The sequence below is a fragment of the Anomaloglossus baeobatrachus genome, chromosome 5 (assembly GCF_048569485.1).
Source record: "Anomaloglossus baeobatrachus isolate aAnoBae1 chromosome 5, aAnoBae1.hap1, whole genome shotgun sequence".
NCBI classification, from domain to species: Eukaryota; Metazoa; Chordata; class Amphibia; order Anura; family Aromobatidae; genus Anomaloglossus; species Anomaloglossus baeobatrachus.
In genome coordinates this window covers 26,946,261-26,974,101 of record NC_134357.1, presented here as the reverse complement: position 1 = coordinate 26,974,101, position 27,841 = coordinate 26,946,261, and the positions used below count along the sequence as shown (strand labels likewise).

Genomic DNA, 27,841 nt, shown 5'->3' with positions numbered 1-27,841 from the left:
CAAAAAGTTACACTTTACATAATCCTCTACAATTATTTTTGACACTTTGTGTATTCTTAGAATTCGTGATTGAAGTATCAGAAGTCCGACCCCTTTTCTAAAACTTAAAACCACGGAGGAAGTAGTGTTAGAAAACAAATTGCGCACAAGCGAGTATATATGAGACATATTCTTAGCTATCTAGGATGTCCTCAAGCTTCATCTATTTGGGCTCATTGACTAATTTAATTGTTTGTTTGTTGTTTTATTAATTTTGAAGGCACACGTGAGCAGTGAATACAATAATTACATTGTAACTTGGGGCATGGATACCCTGGCTTAAGAAGAATTTCATCAGCCAAGAACACATGAAGGTAATTTGTGTATTTGTTGTACAAGTAAAATATATCTTTGTACCGTGTTAGCCAGTAGAGATAAAAAAATTGTTTAAAAGAACAGAGAGTCCTCAGTGGTTGATACCTTTTAATGGCTAACTGAAAAGATGGTAATAATTGCAAGCTTTCGAGACTACTCAGGTCTCTTCATCAGGCATGGTATAACACAAAATCTTTTTTTTTTTTTTTTTTTTTTTTTTTTTTACTGCACTATTCTATGTCCTGTTGTGTATAAATACGTGACTCTTCAGATTTTGTGTTATACCATGCCTGATGAAGAGACCTGAGTAGTCTCGAAAGCTTGCAATTATTACCATCTTTTCAGTTAGCCATTAAAAGGTATCAACCACTGAGGACTCTCTGTTCTTTTAAACAATTTTTTTGTATTTGTTGTAGGCAGCATTGTACTTTGGGAGGAAGAATAAATATATAGTAAATACTGCTGAGAACATGTTTAATACTGTACTTAGAGTGGTGCTGGACATATGTGTAGCTATAATATTTAATGATCCAATCCTTAGATGAATGTTCCTAGACTTGAGTTTATTGGTTGAAATATCTTTAGTATAGTCACACATCTTGAATTTGCTGCAAATAAAAAAAACACTAGAAGAATGAGCGCTTTTCTACTTTTTGCAGACCGTAGAGCAATGGTCCCCAACCTTTATGACCTGGAGAGCCACATTGAGCTCTGAGAGAGGGTCGCGAGCCACATCTGGCTCACACCCCTCACAGTAGTGACATTCAGAGTCGTCATTACTGGTATAATGACAGCCAAAACTTCTCCACAGAACTCACACTAAGGTAGTATTCCAAAATCCAGGGGATCCCAACCTACCCCTATCCAGATCTACTCTTCTATGTGAACCTACTCACAAAAGTCACCATCTGAAGACCTGCTCTTCATAGCTGTTAGACCAGGTGCTTATGCACCAAGCTGGCAGACAGCCACGAGCCACACATCATGGGCCTGTGAGCAACATGTGACTCCTGAGCTACAGGTTGGAGACCTCTGCTGTAGAGGAAAAAGCCACAGATTAGCTCCATGCTACGGTTCACTCCATGTGAGGAACGAGTGAGCGACACATACCCGGAACACCCAAGTCAGAAATCTGAGAAGACTTGGATTTCTGTTGTGGATCCTCTAATAGACATAGGAAATAAGTAAATCCAACATGTGTAGATATGCAGAATTCTTTTATTTCTGTTATTTTTTCATGGCTATCAACGGTGAAGAGAAAAGATTAAAAGCTCCGCGCTGCCATGGGTATGAATACAAGGAACAGATGAAATTGATGTATAGATTATGATTTATTGTCAATGCGTTTCAGAGCCGCGTAGGCTCCTTCCTCAGAACAAATCATATATATGTATGAGGAAGGCGCCTAGACGACTCTGAAATGCGTTGATAATAAATCATAATCTATGAATCTATTTAATCTGTTCATTGACTTCATCCCCACAGGAGCGCAGAGCATTAACCCTTTCTCTTCACTGTTGATTGACTTCCACATGAGTCTCTGCTGCAGCCGTTTATGTTTCTACAGTGGTTGTCAAAAGAGATATCGTGGCACTCATGGTATAAGTCGGGGTGCACCGGAAGGGTACAAATCCAGAAGATAAGAAGTAAAGCCTGGCATTCCATGATGAATGCAAATGGTGATTTTCATTATGCAGCTGTTTACCTTTCACTGAATTTGCTTCATAAATAAATTCAACTTTTGCATTCATCGTGGAGTGCCCGGCTTTACTTCTTATCTACAGTGGGTGTGACTCTCACAATCACACAAGGTGAGTCTATCCCAGACCTCCTATTAATGTTTAGACACTATTGCGCGTTTATTTCTTTCCAGCTTCGCAAATTTTTTCTTGGCTGGCAGGGGTAAAAACTGTAATCTTCATAGAAGCAACAGAATAATATGATCCTGCACCACCAGATATTACCTTGTCAGGTGGTGTCAGAAAAGAAGTCTGCTCAGGTGCTCTGTGGAATGCTGGCAAGGGGTGCACGCCAGTAATTAGGCAAACATAATAATAATAATTTTAATAATTTTATTCATTTATATAGCGCTGTTAATTCCACAGTGCTTTACATACATTGGTAACACTGTCCCCATTGGGGCTCACAATCTAGAGTCCCTATCAGTATGTCTTTGGAGTGTGGGAGGAAACCGGAGTACCCGGAGGAAACCCACGCAAACACGGGGAGAACATACAAACTCCTTGCAGATAGTGTCCTTGGTGGGATTTGAACCCAGGACCCCAGCGCTGCAAGGCTGTAGTGCTAACCACTGAGCCACCGTGCCGCCCTGATCAATTGTTCAGGCGTAGAAGAAGGAAGCGACACTCATCATTGCCATAGCGTAAAATTCTGCTATATTGGAAAAGGTGTACTAAAATCATGTGAGGAAGAGGCCGGGTGCAGGCACTCCAGGGGACGATGGACGTTTCTTGCTGAATGTGCTTCAACAGGTCCTTGAGTCCCCCATACACTTTAGACTAACGTCGTCTGAACCTGCCGATATCATTGGTTATGGTCAACAGTTGAAAATGTAGGGGGACTCCTGGCTCTTCCCTGACAAATTATTTCAGGGAAATAAGTATCCAGAATGTCTGATTTTGGGCTCCTGATCATTTTATTCTTTAAGAAATAAGCTGCTGCCATAGAAGTCTGGCAGCAGCTTTGTCATAGAGGACATCTTAGTGCCCGGCGGAGCGAGTGCTCGTGTGTACGGGAAACTTGGAGAGAAATCTGCTGGTCACGATTGACAAAACTATCGAGCTCTCTAAAGTACAAGGTGGGCTTTACACTGCAGTCACCATGTTAGGGTATGCTCACACGAGTGTGTGACTTGCACGAGTGCAATGCGAGAAAATCTCGCATTGCACTCTGCTCCATTTAAGACAATGGTGCAGCTCAGAGTTTTTCCTCTGCCCTATTGGGAAGAGGAAAAAATCTCTGCATGCTGCAATTGTCGGAGAGTCTGTCATCATTCGCACCCATACAAGTCTATGGGTGCGAGTGAAACATTGGTCTGCACTCGGATGTCATCTGAGTGCAATGCGATATACACACAGACTGACAAGATTGGATTTTTATTTTTTTTGCATGCATACCATTCTCAAGCAGTACTGGCTCCCCCCTTCTTTGGCATGACAAGATTGGATTGGATAACAGTTGCATGACACTCGGCTCATGCTCACAGCAAGCAGGAGCTGAGGCTCATTAGCATTTCAAATCCGATACTCTTAAATCGGATGTCATATGCTCATGTGAATCCAGCCTAAGCCCCCTTCACACGCACGTGTTTCCGGTGCGTGCTAGGTCCGTGCCCGCATGTACCAGAGACACGGGCACACTTATACCCATTAAAATCAATGGGTATATGTGCACGCACGTGTGTAGCCAGTGGCCCGTGCCTCCATGTGAAGCAGACGTGAGCCCGTCTGCTCCATACGGAGGCATGTCCGTTATTCTCCAGCAGCATAGGTGTCACGCGGCCGGCACCCGTACCACACGGATGTAGTGTGGATGCGGGTCCACGTGACGCGCGTCGGAGAAACACACGTGGCATTGTAAAAAATAAAAAAAAACATACTCAAATCCACCAGCCCTGCAGTCTCTGCTGCGGCTGTCACCTGCATCCGTCCCCCAGTGAATTTGAACAACGCGTCTTCTTCACTGGGGGCCGGAAGTAGCGTCAGCGGGGTGTGGCCTGTGCCGGACACTGTCATTCAGCACCACAGACAACTCGGAAGAATGAGGTAAGGTGGGACTATGCGTTCTCCATGTGTTATTACGTATAACACACAAAGAACAGGCATGTGCCACAAACACGGCACACGGGGGGCAAACCACCCCTTTAATACGTCCATGAAAAACGGATCGTTTTTTTCACGGACGTGTGAAGGGGGCCTAAAGCAGAGATAACTACCTATGTGAGTTTGCAATTCCAAAAAAGTTGGTTCCCCCCTTTGGCAGCTTTACCAGTCTCTAATTTTCAAGAAACGTTGCAGGCAAGATTTTAAATTGTGTCTATTGGAATCTGTGCCCATGCAACTAAAATCTAATAAGGAAATACAGAATCTATAAATTATTTAGGAGGTCGTTGTGGTGTTGGTAAAATTCACACAATTAAATATAAAAAAACAATATTATAACATGAATGTAGTGAGAATGGACCTTAAGCAGAGGTTCACACGATCAGTTGGCATGTTTACTCACGTATTCAGGTTACTTACTTATATAGCTTGATCATATTCCACAGTGATTTTCAGATATCATCTTTATCCATGCACTCACAAATCAAGTCCCATTCGCAGGTCTAATGATGCCAAACTTAGAGCATCGTAACCCCTTCACAAACTTGACGTACTGGTACATCCAAGGTCATGTATGTCCCTTTAATGCGGGCTCCCATAGCGAGCCCACATGTTTCCCCACACATATCAGTTGAGCTGATCGGCCGACATGTGCAGCTAACAAGAGTGAGTGGATTGGCTGAGCACCGACATTCAGAGGTAATGGTGTCAGCTTCAAGTCTTCTAAGGGGACTAGCAAAATCAATACAAAATTTTAAAAAAAGTTTTTAAAAATATGACAAAACTAAAAAAAAAATGTTCAAAGCACCCTTCTTTTGCCCCATTGAAAATAAAACTATTTAAATAAATACACATATTTGGTATTGCCGAGTACACAAATGCCCGGTCTATCAAAATATAAAATCAATTAATCTGATCCGCAAAGGGCGTAATGAGAAAAAAATCAAAATGCCAGAATTAGGTTTTTTTGATTGCAGTAAAACACAGTAAAAGGCGATCAAAACATAGTAGTATCGGGGCGTGGCCTGCTTGCTAATGGCACCGGTCACCTAGCTGCTGAGCTCCAGCCACCTCGACTCCTAACTGGCTCACTGCGGCTCACCAGTGGCACCAATCTCTCTGCACACGGGGGGAAAGTGCTGCGGAGGTACCCAGGAACGTGGCATGCCAAGGGGAAAGTCCCAGAAGAAGCCGTCCCCGGCGAAAGTTACAGACTTCTTCTCCAGCACGGGACGAGGGAAAATGGCAGCAGCATCCTCCTCCACAGCTTCCTCACGCTCATCCAGGAGGGGATCCACAGCAGACCCAGACTTGGACACAGACGCTGCAGGTATACCGCTTACCAAAGGTACCATGCAGAAACTGCTCAGTGCCCTCCGCTCATCACTGCAGCAGGATTGGAAAGATATGGTGGCTGAGCTGAGGGGAGATATCACTGCCATAGGCAGTCGCACAGCACACATTGAAACTAAAATGCAGGAGCTGACAAAGTCACACAATAGCCTCATTGATGCTAATGCAGCACTGGAGGAACAAGTGCAAAAGCTCCATACCAAGGTCTTGGATTTAGAGGACAGGTCCCGCAGAAACAACATAAGAATCAGAGGAATTCCAGAGGCCATACCAGACAAGGGGCTGCAGAGCTTTCTAGGCTCCTTGCTGCAGGAGCTGCTCCCAGACCTGTCTGCAACTGATTTCCTGGTGGACAGAATACACAGAGTCTCTAAGCCTAAATCCCTCAGTGCTGATGCCCCCCGGGACACTTTGGCTCGCCTGCACTTTTACAAGACCAAAGAAGCCCTGCTGAAAGCCCTGAGAAGGAGGCCGCCTCTGTCTGAGCAATTCCGGCACCTGTCCATTTTTCCGGATCTGTCTGCAGGAACCCTGGCAAAAAGGAGGGAATTTGCCCCTTATACCAAAATTCTCAGGGATGAAGCTATATCCTATAGATGGGGTTTCCCTGTAAAGATCCTGCTTTTCCGTGCAGGAAACACCCACGTCTGCCATTCCCCACAACAGTTGGCAAAGCTCCTATCCTCATGGAACATGGCAAATCTCCCGGCCAGATCTCCAAGAGCCACAGGATCATCCCAAAGGGATAAAGTGAATGAAGATTGGTCCGTCGCGTGAGTTATGTGATATGTCTGAGTCGCGGCTGAGATTTAGTTGCTACTTTTAAGGTCCGCTGGTTCTGTTCAACCAGGACCCTGAGCCCCCATGGCGGTACATTTCCACCATACCGCAGGCCCCCTTTTTGGGCTTTTTTCTATGTGGACTGATGCTCCCTACATCAGTAATGTTAGTGATGTTAATGTTGTCAGTGTTACCTCTTTCCTGCCTAACCTTCCTTTCTCCCCCCGCAGCTCTAGGCAAGAGACTTTTTTTCATGTACAATGGTATTGAACTGTATGTCTATAAATGTTAGGGGCCTGAACTCGCCGGCCAAGAGATCCATGTTTTGGCGGGAAGTGGTTAAATCCAAATGTGACGTGATTTGTGGTCAAGAGTCTCATCTCCTCCAGGGGGACTCGCACAGGTTAAATAATGCTAAATTTCCTTTCATACTGCTGGCTTGTGGGAAAAAAAAAAGGCTGGAGTATTCATTTGTGTAAAAAATACTGTTGCGTTCACACTACATTCCCAACATTTAGACCCTGAAGGTAGATACGCCATTATTAATTGCTCCATAAATGGATCTAAGTATACTATTGCAACCCTTTACGCCCCCAACTCTGGTCAGATCAGCTTTCTGCGGAGGTTTCTTTCCAAGCTTTCATCCGTTACAGAGGGTAAGCAAATAATCTGCGGGGATTTTAACATGTTAATGTCCAGCACTCTGGATTGCTCCAATACTGCTGTAAAGAGGAAGGAAATGAGCACAATAATTTCAGAAAGGCATCTCCATGATATATGGAGATACCAACATGCAAATGAGAGGGACTACACATTCTTCTCACCTCGGTTCACCTCATACAGCAGATTGGACTACTTTCTGGTTGAAAGCTCACTTATTTTGGATTGCTCAGATTCAAAAATTGGACTTATAGCTTGGTCGGACCATGCCCCCATATACCTGACAGTCCAGGAGCAAAGCCGCACGCCCGTTTTTACCCGGTGGCGCATGAATGACTCCCTCCTGGCCTGTAGACAACTCTCTGAGGAGTTGCAGGCCGACCTCGCAGAGTTTTTTAAATTTAATGACAACAAGGAGGTGACAGAGGAAACGCTATGGTCTGCACACAAGGCCTTTATTAGGGGGTCATTCATCAAAATTGCCACTAGGGAGAAAAGGAGGCGTCAGGCAACTTCCAAAGCTCTACTGTCCCACATAGCGCTTTTAGAAGCCCACAATAAATCTGCCCCAAACATGTCAACATCTGACGAACTCAGGAAACTAAGAACACAGCTCCGCCAATTGCTGATGGTAGACTATGAGAAAAATTTAAGATCCCTCAAACAGCGGTACTATATGATGGGTGACAGGGCGGGTGCCTTACTAGCCAGGAGGGTTAAAAAACGAGAAATGCAAAACAAAATTGAATACCTCGTGACGGGTTCTAATGCCACAATACGCAACCCAACGGAAATAGCCAATGCATTCGCTGATTTCTATCAGTCTCTCTACAACCTTAAAAATGACCCCACTGCCCCAAAGCCTACCCAATCGGCAATTAATTCCTTCTTAAACAATATTAATCTTCCTCGGTTTTCTACAGTACATCTAGAGCAACTAAATTCCCCTTTCTCCCTGGAAGAGGTTCGCCAGGCGGTGATCACAGCCAAAAGAAATTCAGCTCCAGGCCCAGACGGCCTCACTAACTCCTATTATAGGCAATTCACTGAAACCCTGTCTCCTTTCCTCCTGAGACTTTTCTCCTCTTGGCGAGCCACAGCAGATATTTCACCAAATAATCTAGAGGCCATTATAACTACCCTGCCAAAGCCAGGAAAACCCCCTACATCACCAGGAAACTTCAGGCCAATATCCCTCCTAAACTGCGACTTAAAATTGTACGCCAAAATAATCTCAGCTAGAATACATAAAGTCCTTCCATCACTGATTTCCCCGGATCAAGTGGGGTTTGTGGCGGGGAGGCAGGCGAAAGATGGGACGAGACGTATGCTGGACCTGATTGCGGTGGCTGAGGGGAGGAAAATCCCCAGTGTATTCCTGTCCTTGGACGCAGAGAAGGCGTTTGACAGGGTGCACTGGGGATATCTGAAATCTGTACTGGCCAAGTTTGGATTTGAAGGCCCCATACTTACCGCCATAATGGCACTATACTCTAACCCTAACGCCAAAGTTCTGGCATCTGGATTTATATCTTGGAGTTTTGAATTATCCAATGGGACACGCCAGGGGTGTCCGCTCTCCCCTATCATCTATGCCCTTGCTATAGAGCCTCTGGCGCAGACTATCCGTGAATGCCCTCGGATCTCGGGGATTCGAGTGGGGAGTACAAACCATGTGATCAGTCTATATGCGGATGATGTGATTTTATCCTGCACTAATGTAGAGGTGTCCCTAAAACACGTAATGGAGATCCTGTCCTCCTTCGCTCAAGTCTCGTATTACAAGCTTAATATTACCAAGTCCTTAATTTTTCCGCTCTTCCTGCCCGCCTCAACTAGAGACACTCTTTCTCATCTTTACCCTTTCAAATGGGAAGACGAGGGTATCCCCTACCTGGGTATTATACTGGCCCCGCTACACTCCGTGATCCGGAAAAATCTGCTGACCCTGCACACCTCACTGGATAGAGAACTTACTCGCCTTTCTCTTCTCCCGCTCTCTTGGGTGGCGAGAATGCAGACCTTTAAAATGATCTGCCTCCCAAAAATTATCTACTTACTTCGGTGCCTGCCCATAACAATTCCGCAACGGTATCTCACCAAAATTCATTCGCTAATGAGTAAATTTATATGGGCTGGGAAAAAACCTAGAATAGCCCTGAGATGCATGCATGCCCCGTTAAGTGGTGGAGGAATGGGTATTCCTAATATTCTAACATACCACAGAGCCGCTATCCTGGAACCGGCTCGAGATTGGTGGAGGAATGATTCAGACTTAAGATGGTTACAGATTGAGTACACCTGGGCACAGGTCCACTCCCCTAAACAATTCATAGACTCCCTGCTCCTAACCCCTTCGCCCCCCGGCGATCTTCTACCCACCACAGCAGCTCTAAAGAAAGCTTGGTCCTTGTGGAGCAAGCCAGTGTCACATGCTTTAGGTCCCAGCATTCCCCTTAGATCGCTAGAAGCCTTCATTCCGAACTTGAATCTTGCTGCCTGGACACGTGGAGGTCCAATCACCCTAGCAGATCTCTATAGAGAAGGCGTCCTACTCCCGTACTCAGAAATGTGTGATAAATTTAACCTTCCCCGACACAGTCTATTCCAGTTTTTTCAAATACGTCACTTTCTTCAGTCCGCTCCTCATCTCCCGGCTCCCACGACAAGCTGACCACGCCTCAATTAAAAAATTCTTTCAAAATAGCAAAATCAAAGGCCTTTCATATATCCATAATATGCTAAACTCCCCACAACCGGACAAACAATTGCCGTATATGCTCAAATGGGAAAAAGATCTAGCTTCTCCGCTTCCGCCGCAAGAATGGTTCGCGGCCTCAAAATGGATCCACAAGTTCTCTTCTTGTCTCAATCATATAGAGCAATTAAAAAAGGTTCATCTGAGGTGGTACAACTCCCCTACTAAACTGGCTTCTTTTTCCCCACATGTGTCACCACTGTGCTGGAGGGGCTGCAACCACAGGGGCACCTTATGTCATATGTGGTGGTTTTGCCCTAAGTTATCTAACTTCTGGCAGGAGGTGTTCAATCTAATCCATGAGGTTACTAGTCTCCGCCTTTCTCCAAACCCAACCTTAGCGGTGCTACATATTGGCTTAGATGGGATCCCGGATCTTTTAAAAAACATCATTTCTCACATTCTCATAGCGGGCAGGTACTGTGTGGCATACAAGTGGAGGTCGGTGAGCCCCCCTACAAAAAGGGATCTAATTGAGAGGATCAACCTACACTGGCTATACGAAACCAACTTGGCCCCCAACCTAGAGAAGAGAACGGCGAGACTTAAACAATGGCACCCGTGGGCCACTTCCCTTTATGCAACGGCCCTCCCCCAGATACCGACACCTACACCATAAATAAATTGATTATGCCTAAGAATGTCTTGTAGAGCTGCTTCCCCCACCCCCTCTCTTTCCCCCCTCCCTCCCTGCTCCTATGTTCAGGTTGTTGTTGTAAGGGGTATTTAATGTCCCAGATTGATATTCTGATAATGGCTCGAGGCTATTCCACCTCTTGCTACTCAATGCTCCTGTTCTTGATGTTGTTGTATGAGAAGTTTGTATTTTTCTGAAAACTCAATAAAAACCTTTATGATAAAAAAAACAAAAACATAGTAGTATCAGTAAAAACATCAGCTCAGGGTACAAGAAATAAGCCATCACTGAGCCCTAGATCCCGAAAAATGAGAACACTACTGCTCTCAGAAAATCCGAAAGAAATAGTAATTTCAGCTCACCGACTTGATGTAGTCTTTCCTCCTTATCCAACAGGCTGTGCACGGCAAGGCTGAGGTAGCCAATAGAGATAAATCCAACTCATCAAGAAAAATCCAGCACGTTCCTTGAGGTATAATAAAATATCACTCTTTATTCCAGTATTTTAAAAAGTTAGGAGACATGCAGTATGATATGAAAAACGTCTCAGAACAATGCGTTTCGACAGTACATCTTATTTATGAATGTGCTGGATTTTTTCTTCATGAATTGGATCGGTCTCAGAAAATGGTGACAAAAGAGTAATTATTTTTTTTGCCAAATTTCTGAATTATGTTTTTACCAAGTAAATAAAAATAAAACTATACAAGATTGGTATCTACAAACTCGTACTTACCTGGGAAATCATAATCACAGGTCAGTTTTACCATATAGTGAACATGGTAAATAAACAATCTTGGAATTGCAACTCTTTTGCAGTTTCACTGCACTTGGATTTTTTTTCCTATTTTCTACAATACGGGTCAGAATGAATGGTGTCATTCAAAAGTACAAATCGTCTCTCAAAAACCAAGCCCTCACATGGCTATACTGAAGGAAAAATAAAAAAAGTTATGGTTCTTGGAACAAGGGGGATGAAAAAACAAAGATGGAAAAATCGCCATGTGGTGAAGGGGTTAAAGATGTATGTAACTTTTGTCTCAAATTATTAAACCTGTGGAAACACCTGAATTTGTTCTTTTAAGAAACTAAAACTTATAACAATTGAATTTGTCCACCCATTTTAGCAATTTAAGGATATTCCCTTTCCTAAAATGTTTCTTTAAACAAACGTCTAAAGTTGAGGGAATAAATATGGCCCAACATCCATAGTGGAGAGGCAAGCAACTTCTGTTACAAATCTTATGCAGGATGAAACAGATTTATGAAGGGGTTCGACTCATGGCGCTTCAAAGATGCTTTTAGAAAAGCGTTTCTCCACAATTTTAACATTGAAGGCCTGTCCTTAGGATAGGTCATCAGTGTCTGATCGGTCAGGATCCGAAATCCCGCACATCCGCCGATTAGCTGTTTTACGTGCCAACGGTGGTAGTAGGTGACTGGAAATGCTCAATTCTGGAGCCGCTCCGTCTTCTGATAGTGGCTGCGTCCAGGTACTGCACATCTGCCTCACACTCAAATCAATAGGAGGCAATGTGCAGTACGGGCAGGTCCAGAACTGAGCTTTTCCTGCCACCTGTTGCCGCTGAAACCAAGACTAGCTGATCGGCGGGGGTGCAGGGTGATGGACCCTGGCTGATAAGACATTGATGACTTATTCTAAGGATAGGACATCAGTGTCTAAGGAAAACATTATCAGTTGGGAAATGCGCACATTTCTACAGTAGGATTAATTTCTCTTTACCTCCTTAAGAACTTGGTTCTTTTTGTTCTACACAATGCAACATATTTTTCCATTTTGCCTCCCATCATCTGATTGTTTGTTTTTAGTTTTCCTGTGTATTTTTTGTACAATTTTTCATAAAAAAAAGTAACATTAAAGCCCTTCCTGACGTGCGATATCAGTGTCGGTGTTTGGTACTGCCTCTGGAGCTGAGCCCGCGTAGTGCACACAGGGCAAATGCTGGTGATATCATACAATCAGCTTACAAATGCAGAGATCTCAGCTAGCACTGATTTCTACAATTTAACACCTTATGGGGGATCAATTGTGTCCCTTCTGTATCTCCAGTTCACGTAGAAGGACAAAACATTTGAAAAATAGACATACATAAAATATATATATATATATATATATATATATATATATATATATATATATATATATATATATATATATATATATATATACACTCCCTGACACTCGCTTACAACCTGACTTTAAATTTATCCATTGGTTTTAAAAATTACTCTTTTGACAGCTGAAACCCTCCCAAATTGGGTTTAGGTTATGAAAATAAAGTTGCTGCAAAGCTGAAATATTGATCATTTAATGAATACAGAAAGGTCAGATTTTGGTCAGATTTTGGCAAGGCAAAAGTTTTGTCGCTCACAGAAGGTAATGTGAAATTCAAAGAAATAATTAACTTCTAATACAAAGATATGTTGCATAACATTGGTGAATGAAGTTGTGGTGCTATTAGAGCCATATTTAATATTTTGTGTGACTTCCATGAGCTTGAAGGACTGCATCCATGCAGTTCAACAATGATTCATACAATTTTATTGATGAAGTCATCAGGAATAGCAGAGAATGCATCTTACATGCCTCCCAGAGGTCATCTAGATTCTTTGGTTTTGTCTTCCAAGCTTCCTCTTTCATCCTACCCCCAAACATGCTCAATGATGTTCATGTCTGGTGGCTGGGCTGACCAGTCCTTGAGCAACTTGATCTTCTTTGCCAGGAGGAACTTTGTTGTAGAGATGGATGTTTGAGATGGAGCACCATCCTGCTGCAGAATTTGACCCTTTTGATGATTGGGAATGTAAGAGGTAGCTAATACTTCTTAATATCTTAGGCTATTGATATTGCCTTCCACCTTGCAAATGTTTCGCACACCCCCATACTGAATGTAACCCCAGACCATGAGCTTTCCACCACCAAACTTAACTGTTTTCTGGATCCATACGGGCTCCAGTAGGTCTCCTGCAGTATTTGCGGTGGCTGTGGTGTAATTCAACTGAAGATTCATCATAGAAATCCACCTTCTGCCACTTTTCCAGCGTCCATCTGTTTAGCAGGCTGTGGGACTTGGCAAATGCCACACGGTTTTTTAATTGCCTTTTGTTTAGTGCTGGCTTTTGGGCACTGATTCGACCTTGGAGGCCATTGCGAGACAAAATCCTACAAACTGTTCTAGTTTACACAGGGACTTGAGGTGACCAGACCTTTTGGAGCTCTGCCGCAGTGGAAAAGGGGCTGGCTTTGGATTTTCTGACCAACAAACGTTCCTCCTAAACAGTTGTCTTGCGGGGTCTGCCGGACCTGGTCTTGTCAAAAACATCTCCAGTCTCTTCAAATCTTTTTTTTAATTTTTTGTACTTGACGCTGAGACACATTAAAGGTGCCAGCCACCTCTGCAGTGGATTTGGTCTTCAGCCTCTTGATAATCAAGGCTTGGGTCGCAGGGTGGATTTTTGGCATGTTGTCACAGGTCAAGTTGCAGTTCAAGTGAAGGTCTGAGGTGCTGGGTTTCTTTTTATACACACCCACTAATTAACCGATCATTTAGTGAGCACAGGTGTGGATGTAAACTAGGATTGGGTGCATTATATGACAGGGCGACAAAACTTTTGTCTTGCCAAAATCTGACCTTTCTGTGTTTCATTAAATGATCAATATTTCAGCTTTAAAAAATAGAAATAATTCCTATATATAAAAGCTTCGCTGAATTAAGGTTTAATTTTTAGTTTTTTATTATCTATTTCTATCCTTATTTCAATAATGGAAAACTTGCGATAAAAATGTACAAAAGATCACATAAATACACATAAATAACAGTATATATACTTTAGAAAAATTGTTCCTCTAAAAAGCGTGTGAAGCCCCGGCCGGCGGCTACCACCTTCAGATAGAAAAAATACACGATTACAAAACAGTTATAATGAAGAAGGGTTGGACGCTTTTTTCACAGATGAAAGGATTAAAGGACGTCCAAATAATATATATTTTTCAATGATACGGTGCGTTCAGAGTCAGAGCAGTATTTTTGGGGTTTTAATAACTTCACAAGGAAAGCTACAATTCCTCCAAGTCTTGCAAGTATTGCTACAAACCACGCGCTCCACATAAAACCAAGCTCTCCTTGGTATGTTGAAACTTCACGCACTCCTGGCGCTGACCACAGGAGTGTTGCAGGAATGCAACAATACACCGGGACACCCGTGACGGGTACCCAGTGCAGGTTACCTTAAAAACGATACCAGTCTGGAGATTCCATGGCAAATACAGTCTCTGCGCGATGTATGTTTCTCGTGCCTGGATAGAGTAGTTCCAGCAATGTTAGACCAGCTCTCCTCTGTGCGGAATCCTATGGTCGGAGACACAGATGCTGGCAGTCTTGTGTCAAATCACGGCTCCGCTCTGAGAGACACAGAGATCGTTAGTTTCCGGGTTTAGAGGTTCTCCCAGGGCATGGGTAAGAAAGCTTTTCCTGGACTGTTTGGGCGTCCACCCGTTATACAAATTAGATGTTTAGAAGTCTTAGGGCGGCTTTGCACGTTAAGACATCGCACGTGCAATTTCGGTGGGGTCAAATCGAAAGTGACGCACATCCGGCGTCACTTTCGACATCGTACTGTGTAAATGCTAGATGATACGATGAACGAGCGCAAAAACGTCGCTATCGTATCATCGTTGTATTCACCGACATTTCCATAATGCCGGTGCAGCGACAAGTACAATGTTGTTCCTCGTTCCTGCGGCAGCACACATCGCTGTGTGTAAAGCCGCAGGAGCGAGGAACATCTCCCACCTGCTGCCGGCGGCTATACGGAAGGAAGGAGGTGGGTGGGATGTTTACATCCTGCTCATCTCCGCCCCTCTGCCGCTATTGGCCGCCTGCCATGTGACATCGCTATGACGCCGCACGACCCGCCCCCTTAGGAAGGAGGCGGGTCGCCGTCCAGAGCGACGGTCACAGGGCAGGTGAGTGCATGTGAAGCTGGCGTAGCGATAATTTTCGCTACGCCAGCTATCACAAGATATCGCACCTGCGAAGGGGGCGGGGACTATCGCGTGCGACATCGCAGCATCGGCTTGCGATGTCGCAACGTGCAAAGCCCGCCTTAGATGGATCAGACAATTAAGCCTTCACCGCAGATTAGTAGACTGAGCAAAATCCAACGTGCGTTTCGGGGGCATTAACGGTCCCCTTCCTCAAGGATGGCTCAGTCATCGTTGTTCAGCAGGAACCGAACATCACCAAGGTGGACAATCAGCTGTCTGATGAGGACAAGGTACGTGTTGCAGCAAAATGCATCATTCATGCGCCTCCAGGAGAGTTTAATGAAGTGTTCAATGATGTTTGGTTCCTGCTGAACAACAATAATTTACTCAGGGAAGGTGCTGCTCAGATCCAATGGAGTGACTGAGCCATCCTTCAGGAAGGGGACCGTTAATGCCCCCGAAACGCGGGTTGGATTTTGCTCAGTCTACTAATCTGCGGTGAAAGCTTAATTGTCTGATCCATCTAAGACTTCTAAACATCTAATTTGTATAACGGGTGGACCCCCAAACAGTCCAGGAAAAGCTTTTTTACCCGTGCCCTGGGAGAACCTCTAACCCCGGAAACTAATGATCTCTTTGTCTCTCAGAGCGGAGCCCTGATTTGACACAATCCTGCCAGCATCTGTTTCTCCGAGCATAGGTTTCCGCACAGAGCACACCTGGTCTAACATTGATGGAACTACTCTATCCAGGCACGAGAAACATACATCACGCAAAGACTGCATTTGCCTTGGAATCTCCAGACTGGTATCGTTTTTCAGGTAACCTGCACTGGGTACCCGTCATGGGTGTCCCGGTGTATTGTTGCATTCCTGCAACACTCCTGTGGTCAGCGCTAGGAGTGCGTGAAGTTTAAACATACCAAGGAGAGCTTGGTTTTATGTGGAGCGCGTGGTTTGTAGCAATACTTGCAAGACTTGGAGAGATTGTAGCTTTCCATGTGAAGTTATTAAAACCCCAAAAATACTGCTCTGACTCTGAACGCACCGTATCATTGAATAATGTATATTATTTGGACGTCCTTTAATCCTTTTCATCTTTTAAAAAAAAACGTCCAACCCTTCTTCATTATAACTGTTTTGTAATCGTGTATTTTTTCTATCTGAAGGTGGTAGCCGCCGGCCGGGGCTTCACACGCTTTTTAGAGGAACAATTTTTCTAGAGTATATATACTGTTATTTATGTGTATTTATGTGATCTTTTGTACATTTTTATCACAAGTTTTCCATTATTGAAATAAGGATAGAAATAGATAATAAAAAACTAAAAATTAAGCCTGAATTCAGTGCAGATTTTATATATAGGAATTATTTCTATTTTTTTTTCAGTTTGACCCTAGGCAAATTAAGGGGTTTTGGATGTATTCCATCTGTCTAGATTTTGGCGATTGGTGGCTGTTCACATTCAGTCATCAGGCCCTGTCCACAGGCTATTTACTTCATGCAGCATTTGCTTGGACCTGTCCCGCCCACAGCCATGACTCCGTCATGGGTACGGGATTGAAATAGACCAGGTGAGTGCTGCTAAGAGCAGTTCTACTATTCATATGTGAGGCCGTATGGCACATTTTATAAAAATATTTTAGTGTAGGACTGCCTCAAATGAGATTTGCCGTGACGTGGCGAGGCAGCTCAAGAAATTGCAATTTTTTGCCAAAAATCTCAAAATTTTTATAAGTACAGTTTGGAATGTTTAGTGCTGAAGTGCACATTTGGTGCTGGCTTTTTGTTTTTTCTAAATTAAGGGGTTTTGCCTGAAAATCTAGCTGCAGAATTATAGGAATATTGGGTTTGAGCGCTAATCATTATCCTATGGATATTTATTAATTATATTTCAACTTTGCAGCAACTTCATTTTCATAACCTAAACCAAATTTGGGAGGATTTCAGCTTTCAAAAGAGTACTTTATAAAAACAATGGATGAATTTAAAAACGGGTTATAAGCCTTTATTTACATAACACGGATAAGTGACAGAACGTCTGCCAGGGAGTATGTGTATGTGTATGTGTATGTGTATATACACAGTACAGACCAAAAGTTTGGACACACCTTCTTATCTCTAAAACAACTATTAAAAGGAGACTTTGTGCAGCAGGCCTTCATGGTAAAATAGCTGCTAGGAAACCACTGCTAAGGACAGGCAACAAGCAGAAGAGACTTGTTTGGGCTAAAGAACACAAGAAATGGACATTAGACCAGTGAAAATCTGTGCTTTGGTCTGATGAGTCCAAATTTGAGATCTTTGGATCCAACCACCGTGTTTTTGTAGAAAAGCTAAACGGATGGACTCTAAATGCCTAGTTCCCACCATGAAGCATGGAGGAGGAGGAGGTGTGACAGTGTAGGGGGGGGTGCTTTGCTGGTGACACTGTTGGGGATTTATTCAAAATTGAAGGCATACAGAACCAGCATACCTACCACAGCATCTTGCAGCGGCATGCTATTCCATCCGGTTTGCATTTAGTTGGACCATCATTTATTTTTCAACAGGACAATGACCCCAAACACACCTCCAGGCTGTGTAAGGGCTATTTGACTAAGAAGGAGAGTGATGGGGTGCTACGCCAGATGACCTGGCCTCCACAGTCAGCAGACCTGAGCCCAATCAAGATGGTTTGGGGTGAGCTGGACCACAGAGTGAAGGCAAAAGGGCCAACAAGTGCTAAGCATCTCTGGGAACTCCTTCAAGACTGTTGGAAGACCATTTCCGGTGACTACCTCTTGAAGCTCATCAAGATAATGCCAAGAGTTTGCAAAGCAGTTGTCGCGGGCGGGGAGGAGGGTGTCAGCACACCGCGCTCACCCCTTCTGCTCGGGTCCGGCGGCTGCCGCTGCTCAGTGGTGGCTCGAGCTGTGGGCCGGATCCCGGGGGTTCTCGAGCGGCGCTCCTCGCCCGTGAGTGAAAGGGGATTTGGGGTGTTGGGATAATGTCCGTGACGCCACCCACGGTTGTGGTGATTTGTAGCACCACCGCTGCTCAATACGGGGGTCCCCGGGGGTGGTGATGTGGAGCAGCTAGGTGTTGTGTTGCCCCTCCGTGGGTAGGGGGTTGGTGATCCCGGGGCCCGGTGATGATATGTAGGATGCAGGGCCTGGTGGTCGCAGGGACGCGGGGGCAGCGCTGTGCCTTGCGGCACTGTGGTACTCACTCAGCCTGAGACAGTGACACAGTTCTCGGTAAACAAACGGCTGGTTGGTCGGTCCCACGGACGGCTGCACTTGCTCACCCAGTCGGTAGCGGTGATGTCCCTTTTCCTTGCACCTAATGTTGTCTGTTGGTCGCGATGGGTTCCCACCGGTAACCCGCTCCCCGGCTTCAAGCTGGACCGGAGGAGCTCTACTCTTTGCCCGCAGGCGCTGGCCCTCAGAAACTGGTGCCCTGGCGGTGGCGGTGTCTCTGTTGTACAGGTTGGGCTGTTGCCTTCACTCGGGACTTGGTTGTTGGGGGATCTAAGTCCCCTTCACTGACGGATTTGGCAAGTTTGGCGACTCCTAGCCTTGCCGGGGTCCGAGAGGCCCCTGCCCTGGTGCTGACTGTCTTTTGGTACGCTGCTCCAGACCGCCGGGCCACTGCCCATCCGCGGTCCTTCCAGGAACTTCCAAACGGTCACCCCTTCAGACAATCACCACTGTTGCTGACCTTGCTGACCCTGTCCTGCACACAGCTGGACACACTTCAAGCTTTTCTTCTGTAACTGTTCTCACTTTCCTTCAGCTTCTCTTACTCCTCCTTTACCACTTCCACTTCGCTTCACTACTTTCACTTCCTTAGCTCATCTTAGCTGTTTACTCCTCTCCGTCCCTAGCTTGACTTCTCTCTAGCCCTCAGCTAGACTTCAACTGCTGGTTTTTCCCACCTCCAGAGCTGTGAACTCCTCGGTGGGCGGAGCCAACCGCCTGGCCTACCCCCTGGTGTGAACATCAGCCTCTGGAGGAAGGCAACAAGGATTTTAGTTTAGCTTTGGTGTTCCTAACTGGGATGTAGGGTGTGATGGTGCAGTGACCTGTGACCCCTGGCTTGCCCAGGGCGTCACATTCCCCCTTAGCAAAATGCAGACCGTCCGCGGGCTGCCGTTCCAACACCGGTTTTATTTCTCTGCAAAAAGGGGTAACAAGGTTAATAAAACATAAATACATTTTTAATAACTCTTCCTTTACGGGAGGCACTTTTACTTTAACGTTTCAAACGGTTTACGGTTACGGTTTCCGCTCTCTCCCACCCAAGTAACCTGGCCCTGATGCTGCCCCTAAAACCCAGGCAGCACCCCTTGACCCGCAGTCCAGCACATGGTACCCGAGCGGGATCTGTCCTTCCCCTCCAGAGGGTAACCACCGGTCCATTTGGTGGCTGGGCCCCAGCCGGCTCCGCTGCGGGCCCTCCCTCCAATCTGCCTCTCCGGAGGCGGCAATGCGGAAAACGGTAACGGTAAACAACTATTTACAAGCCACTTAACGTTTGTGGTTGCCCTGCAAGTTCACGGGCTTGTCCATGGATAGTTCCCATGCAAAACAACTTGTAACGGTCCCCACGGGGACAACGGTGCCGGCTCCGGCCGGTTGCAAATCACACAGAAAATCAGATGAGGTACTCGGTAATCATTTCTCATTTTTAAAACTTTCAAACAACAAAAACTCAGTGGATGTCCCAACGGGGACGGTGCCACGGCATCCCGCTGCCACTGTTTTCCCACATAAATGCGGGCATGCACATCCGCAACTCCCGCTCAGGAGCCAGGCCCACCTGGGTGCCCTCGACGCCGGCTACGCCGGCCTCTCATACTGCCGTGGGCCCCACCAATCAGTGGCCTGCTCTGGGTCAGCCTGTGCGAAGGACGGGCCCAGCTGGAGTCCCTCCGTGTCGGCCACAACCGGCACCTTCATCAATGAGGGACCCCGCTGTGACATGGCCTGCTCTGCCTTCTGGCAGCTACATCCCCGCCGTGCCTCAGCCGAGGCCCAGTACCTGGGAGCGGTCAACGTGACTTGCGCGTTGGCGTTTGATCGAGGATTGCCTCCGCTGCGGCCGGGCGGACTGCCGGGGCCATCATCTCCGTCGCGGCTGGGATGGAAGCCGGGACGGGTGCCAGGGCGGTGGTAAAGCTAAGGCCCGGGGGCCGCAGGTCTGGGTCCTCTCCCACAGATGCTGCGGGCTCCGCTACCGGTGGCAGGGGTAATGGGTCGGTCGGGGCGTTGGCCGCAGGCATGGGCAGTGAGGGAGGTAGCGTGGTGGACGGCAGCAGGCCGGGCCCCTCAGCCGTATCGACCGATCCATCGGGGACATAGGGGCGTGGGTCGCTTACCCGCTCCTCTGAGACCACCTCCACTTCGGATGCCCAAACCGTTGCGACCAGGCCCTTCATCTCCGACATCCACTTCGCCAGCATGAAGTGGACTTGGGCCTGGGGCTTCTGGCACATCTTGCTTCTGGATCCAGGAACGTGTTTCAGCAGAGTCCTGGCGTCCATGCACGCTACAGCGTTAGTTACATGCGGCTGCGACCACCGCTCCTCCAGCGGCTCCGTCGGGCGCAGTCATCTTGTTTTCGTCCCCCTTAGCTCTTTCCGGCCCCTCCTCTCTCGGGGCGGGGTTTTGGCCTTCGCGCCTCTGCTACTCGAGAAGACGCTCGAGCGGGAACTTTTCGCGCCAAAGATGGCGGCTTTTGAAATTTTTCAGCCGGATACCTCCGGCGGTAACAAGGCGCACCTCTACCAAACGGCAGAGTGGTAGGATCCTGTTCACAGCGCCAAGTTGTCGCGGGCAGGGAGGAGGGTGTCAGCACACCACGCTCACCCCTTCTGCTCGGGTCCGGCGGCTGCCGCTGCTCAGTGGTGGCTCGAGCTGTGGGCCGGATCCCGGGGGTTCTCGAGCGGCGCTCCTCGCCAATGAGTGAAAGGGGATTTGGGGTGTTGGGATAATGTCCGTGACGCCACCCACGGTTGTGGTGATTTGTAGCACCACCGCTGCTCAATACGGGGGTCCCCGGGGGTGGTGATGTGGAGCAGCTAGGTGTTGTGTTGCCCCTCCGTGGGTAGGGGGTTGGTGATCCCGGGGCCCGGTGATGATATGTGGAATGCAGGGCCTGGTGGGCGCAGGGACGCGGGGGCAGCGCTGTGCCTTGCGGCACTGTGGTACTCACTCAGCCTGAGACAGTGACACAGTTCTCGGTAAACAAACGGCTGGTTGGTCGGTCCCACGGACGGCTGCACTTGCTCACCCAGTCGGTAGCGGTGATGTCCCTTTTCCTTGCACCTAATGTTGTCTGTTGGTCGCGATGGGTTCCCACCGGTAACCCGCTCCCCGGCTTCAAGCTGGACCGGAGGAGCTCTACTCTTTGCCCGCAGGCGCTGGCCCTCAGAAACTGGTGCCCTGGCGGTGGCGGTATCTCTGTTGTACAGGTTGGGCTGTTACCTTCACTCGGGACTTGGTTGTTGGGGGATCTACGTCCCCTTCACTGACGGATTTGGCAAGTTTGGCGACTCCTAGCCTTGCCGGGGTCCGAGAGGCCCCTGCCCTGGTGCTGACTGTCTTTTGGTACTCTGCTCCAGACCGCCGGGCCACTGCCCATCCGCGGTCCTTCCAGGAACTTCCAAACGGTCACCCCTTCAGACAATCACCACTGTTGCTGACCTTGCTGACCCTGTCCTGCACACAGCTGGACACACTTCAAGCTTTTCTTCTGTATTTGTTCTCACTTTCCTTCAGCTTCTCTTACTCCTCCTTTACCACTTCCACTTCGCTTCACTACTTTCACTTCCTTAGCTCATCTTAGCTGTTTACTCCTCTCCGTCCCTAGCTTGACTTCTCTCTAGCCCTCAGCTAGACTTCAACTGCTGGTTTTTCCCGCCTCCAGAGCTGTGAACTCCTCGGTGGGCGGAGCCAACTGCCTGGCCCACCCCCTTGTGTGAACATCAGCCTCTGGAGGAAGGCAACAAGGATTTTAGTTTAGCTTTGGTGTTCCTAACTGGGATGTAGGGTGTGATGGTGCAGTGACCTGTGACCCCTGGCTTGCCCAGGGCGTCACACAGTAATCAAAGCAAAAGGTGGCTACTTTGAAGAATCTAGAATATAAGACATATTTTCAGTTTCACACTTTAAGTATTTTATTCCACATGTTTTAATTCATAGTTTTGATGCCTTCAATGTGAATCTACAATTTTTAGAGTCATGAAAATAAAGAAATTTCTTTGAATGAGACGGTGTGTCCAAACTTTTGGTCTGTACTGTATATACACGCAAATATATTAAAATCTGAGTTTATATACATAACATTATTTAGCCAAATAATTAGAAAAAAAGAGAAAAATAAGAAAATTTTGAGTTGTTATTTTTTGTTCACATTGGTTCCCCAAAAAATAAACATACAAAGAAATCAAAATATCAAATGTAACAAGTTGGTACCAATAAAAATTTCAAGTTACCCAGCAACAACAATCCGCCCTGTTAACTCCAATCTGAAAGGTTATGAATCTAAGAATTTAGCAACACAGAGTAAATGTTTTTTAGAAGTTTTATATGTTTTTAAAGTAGTAAAGTATTTCATATTGGTATAATCACAAAAGCCTTCAGAATAAAGTTATTTATACCCATCATTAAATGCCGTAAGAACAAAAGTAGAGTAACAATGGCAGAATTATGCTTTTTTTATCCTTTCACCACACAAAGAATTGTCATTCAGTATGATATAATGTAAGACTACAATCAAAAAAAACAATACCTAAACAAAATTATGGCTAGAAAAAAGTGCGTAAAAAGAGAATTAAAAAAATGATATTGGAAGAAGTATGTTACTTTATAAAACTGTTCTAAGCAAAAATTTTAATTCTGTTTTTGCATTTTTCTACTGTTATGAATTTGTTATAACAAGCATTAGTTTCTACAATTAACATATACACACTATTTAATATTTCTTAATTTAATTTGGATAGTTTTAAAAATACAACACTACAAACTACATTCCTCCTTGTTTTTTTTAAGCAGCCAATAACTGATATAAATAATTTAAAACTAGCTCCAGTTCCTGCAGTTAGTTATCGGCTTTGATCACCATCTTTCATGTCCAGATCAGCTCACTCGATGTGATGTGTGTATATAGGGTTTACAGCTACAGTGCCTACAAGTAGTATTCAACCCCCTGCAGATTTAGCATGTTTACACATTCGGAATTAACTTGGCATTGTGACATTTGGACTGTAGATCAGCCTGGAAGTGTGAAATGCAGCAAAAGAATGTTATTTCTTTTTTTTTTTTAAATTGTGAAAAGTTTATTCAGAGGGTTATTTATTATTCAACCCCTCAATCCACCAGAATTCTGTTAGGTTCCCCTAAAGTATTAAGAAGTATTTCAGGCACAAAGAACAATGAGCTTCACATGTTTGGATTAATTATCTTTTTCCAGCCTTTTCTGACTAATTAAGACCCTCCCCAAACTTGTGAACAGCACTCAAACTTGGTCAACATGGGAAAGACAAAAGGAGCATTCCAAGGCCATCAGAGACAAGATCGTGGAGGGTCACAAGGCTGGCAAGGGGTACAAAACCCTTTCCAAGGAGTTGGGCCTACCTGTCTCCACTGTTGGGAGCATCATCCGGAAGTGGAAGGCTTATGGAACTACTGTTAGCCTTCCACAGCCTGGACAGCCTTTGAAAGTTTCCACCCATGCCGAGGCCAGGCTTGTCCGTAGAGTCAAGGCTAACTCAAGGACAACAAGGAAGGAGCTCCGGGAAGATCTCATGGCAGTGGGGACATTGGTTTCAGTCAATACCATAAGTAACGTATTCCACCGCAATGGTCTCCGTTCCAGACGAGCCCGTAAGGTACCTTTACTTTCAAAGCGTCATGTCAAGGCTCGTCTACAGTTTGCTCATGATCACTTGGAGGACTCTGAGACAGACTGGTTCAAGGTTCTCTGGTCTGATGAGACCAAAATCGAGATCTTTGGTGCCAACCACACACGTGACGTTTGGAGACTGGATGGCACTGCATATGACCCCAAGAATACCATCCCTACAGTCAAGCATGGTGGTGGCAGCATCATGCTGTGGGGCTGTTTGTCAGCCAAGGGGCCTGGCCATCTGGTCCGCATCCATGGGAAGATGGATAGCACGGCCTACCTGGAGATTTTGGCCAAGAACCTCCGCTCCTCCATCAAGGATCTTAAGATGGGTCGTCATTTCATCTTCCAACAAGACAACGACCCAAAGCACACAGCCAAGAAAACCAAGGCCTGGTTCAAGAGGGAAAAAATCAAGGTGTTGCAGTGGCCTAGTCAGTCTCCTGACCTTAACCCAATTGAAAACTTGTGGAAGGAGCTCAAGATTAAAGTCCACATGAGACACCCAAAGAACCTAGATAACTTGGAGAAGATCTGCATGGAGGAGTGGGCCAAGATAACTCCAGAGACCTGTGCCGGCCTGATCAGGTCTTATAAAAGACGATTATTAGCTGTAATTGCAAACAAGGGTTATTCCACAAAATATTAAACCTAGGGGTTGAATAATAATTGACCCACACTTTTATGTTGAAAATTTATTAAAATTTAACTGAGCAACATAACTTGTGGGTTTGTAAGATTTATGCATCTGTTAATAAATCCTGCTCTTGTTTGAAGTTTGCAGGCTCTAACTTATTTGCATCTTATCAAACCTGCTAAATCTGCAGGGGGTTGAATACTACTTGTAGGCACTGTTTATGCAGATTAAAAACACAATACATTGCTATGGTTATGGTGCACATGTCTCATATTATTTCAAATTATAAAAATACACAGATTTTCCTGTAAAGCAAGCGAAGAGCTCGAAGACGATGATGAATCACAGTGGTATATCACAAAGTAGCACAGACTTACAAAGTAGCGCAGACAGTGCATTGATATATTTCTGTTACCTACCTTTGTGCATTTTATATGTGGTCCTGTTCTAATAAATAATATCTATTCTTTTTAAGAAACCAAGCTGTCACTTACTGTCCATCTCTAAAGGGCACAGCGACACTTGTGACAAATATGGAGCAGGTTATCTATTCCAAACTAAACATCAAGAAAAGTCCTGGACATCCACCCAAGACGCGACCTGCTGAGGAAGGTAAGAGGTGGGAATATACGGCTCTGGTAAAAATTAAAAGACCACTGCAAAATTGTCAGTTTTTCTGATTTTTCTCCTTATAGGTATATTTTTTAGTAAAATGTAAATTGTTCTTTTATTCTATAAACTACTGACAATGTCTCCGATATTAACCTTGGTTACTAGCGTATGCCGCTCTCAGGCTGCCAGTGCTGGCTCCCTGCACACGTAGCCAGAGTACACATCGGGTAACTATGCGAAGCGCTTTGCTTAGTAACCCGATGTGTTCCCTGGCTACGAGTGCAGGGAGGTGTGCGCTGGTTACCAGAGTAAATATCGGGTAACCAAGCAAAGCATTTACCCTGGTTACCAAGCGCAGCATAGTTTCCACGAGTCGCTGCTGGCTGGTGGCTGGTCACTGGTCGCTGGTGAGATCTGCCTGATTGACAACTCACCAGCGACCATGTAGCGACGCACCAGCGATCCTGACCAGGTCATATCGTGGTCGGAATCGCTGGTACGTCGTTTAGTGAGACGGTACCCTTAGTCACAACATATTATTATGAATAACCATCGTATGGGCGACATGTAATAGCAAAACCCCATCCGACCATTATATAATTTGCCTACAATGCTTGGGTGTGGATTCGTATTACATAGGTTCATTCCTTTTTCATAGTTTTTAAGGCTGAAGGTAGACATAAGTCAAGCTAGCTCAACCTTTAGCCTAATATGTTGTATAATGAATATTGAGATATTTTTCAATGAGGCTATATCTCTGCTTAAAAATATGGTTGTAAGTGGAGTTTTTTCTACAGTATTGGAATAGATGAAGTATAGGAAACTCAGTTGTCTCCTATAGTACTCCTCATTGAACTATATGGTATTGCTCTGATAACACTTGTCCATTATTTTTCCTCAGATGTCTCCAGTGTTGTTTACGCTGATATAAGGACAGCTGCATCCCAGAGCCATATACCAACCGAGGACCCAGCACCAGGTAAGATCATGTACTCAGCATTGGTTCTAGTGGAGCGGCATCTTAAGTTGGTTGGTCTAATGCGAGCGTCACACGGTACGATCTATCGCTGCCCGTGTCGCACAAAGTCATTAAACCGCCGTCACACGTACTTATCTGCTGAGCGACCTTGCTGTGGGCGGTGAACATCCTCTTCCTGAAGGGGGAGGGACGTTCGGCATCACAGCGACGTCACACAGCGGCCAGCCAATAGAAGCAGGGGGCGGAGATGAGCGGGACGTAAACATCCCGCCCACCTCCTTTCTTCCGCATAACCGGCGGGTGCCGCGGTACGCAGGTAAGCTGTGTTCATCGTTCCCGGGGTGTCACATGGAGCGATGTGTGCTGCCCCGGGTACGATGAACAACCGGCGCCATGAAAAATAAATGATTTTTTAAAAATAATGGACGTGTACACGACTCACGATTTGTGACCGATTCAGCGTCGCTCGTAGGTGTCACACGAAACGACGTCGCAAACGATGCTGGATGTGCGTCACGAAAACCGTGACCCCGACGATGCATCGCACGATAGCTCGTCTCGTGTGACGCCCGCATTAGGCATATTTGGAAGTAAACAGTCCTTTGGATACTGTAACAGAAACTGTTTTCTGATTCAAAAAGTTCCATTAATTTCTTGTCCTCTGCTATTATGTGGTAGCAGAGGTCTGTGTATGATTAAGAAGATTTCTCTCATCAGCTTGCTGTATCCTCATAAAAGCTCTGTACCAATATGGGCATTGAAATGAAAATAATTGGAAGACATTAGGACAAGTCATTATCCACTAGATGACTGGACTATAGATGGAGCCATTGGACCATCATGAAAAGTAGATTTAAGGTATAAGACAATAAGAAATAAGGAGGAAAACAAGAGCAGGGTTGAAACAACTAGACAACAGGTAAACTCCACAACAACACCAACCACAAAGCAATGCTTTTTCCAGCAAGTCTGGGATACCACAACACACTGACCAACACAGCACAGACTATAGTCGGCATGGGTGGAAAATCTCCTCCAACCTAAGTATGAGAGGAGCAGATATGATAGACTTTTGGGCTCACATGTTGTTTGGAAGCCTAACAAGCAGGTTAGCAGAGGTTAACATCCAAGTCTGCCTGTGTAGCTTAGAAACAGCAGAGAAACCATTAGGCGGGTTGTCAGAATCGTCAGTGTGAAAAGCGTCTAATGTCGCCATGACGGTCAGCATGTTTTATGCTAAACGCCCTAGTGACAAAGATTTGTTGATGTAAGGGAGCCAACAGGCTGAAGCCGGCAGGGACCTGCTTTGGGCTAGTTTTCTGAGATGCAC

The 27,841-nt window shown here is 45.7% G+C and overlaps 1 long non-coding RNA gene across 1 annotated transcript; it reads left to right on the top strand.

Moving 5' to 3' along the window:
• Window positions 1-247: 247 nt before the first annotated feature.
• LOC142313238 (uncharacterized) lies at window positions 248-26,508 on the top strand. The gene is made up of 3 exons (XR_012754406.1): window positions 248-353; window positions 25,396-25,532; window positions 26,434-26,508. It is a non-coding gene; the product is annotated as an uncharacterized LOC142313238 (long non-coding RNA).
• The last annotated feature ends 1,333 nt before the right edge of the window (window positions 26,509-27,841 follow it).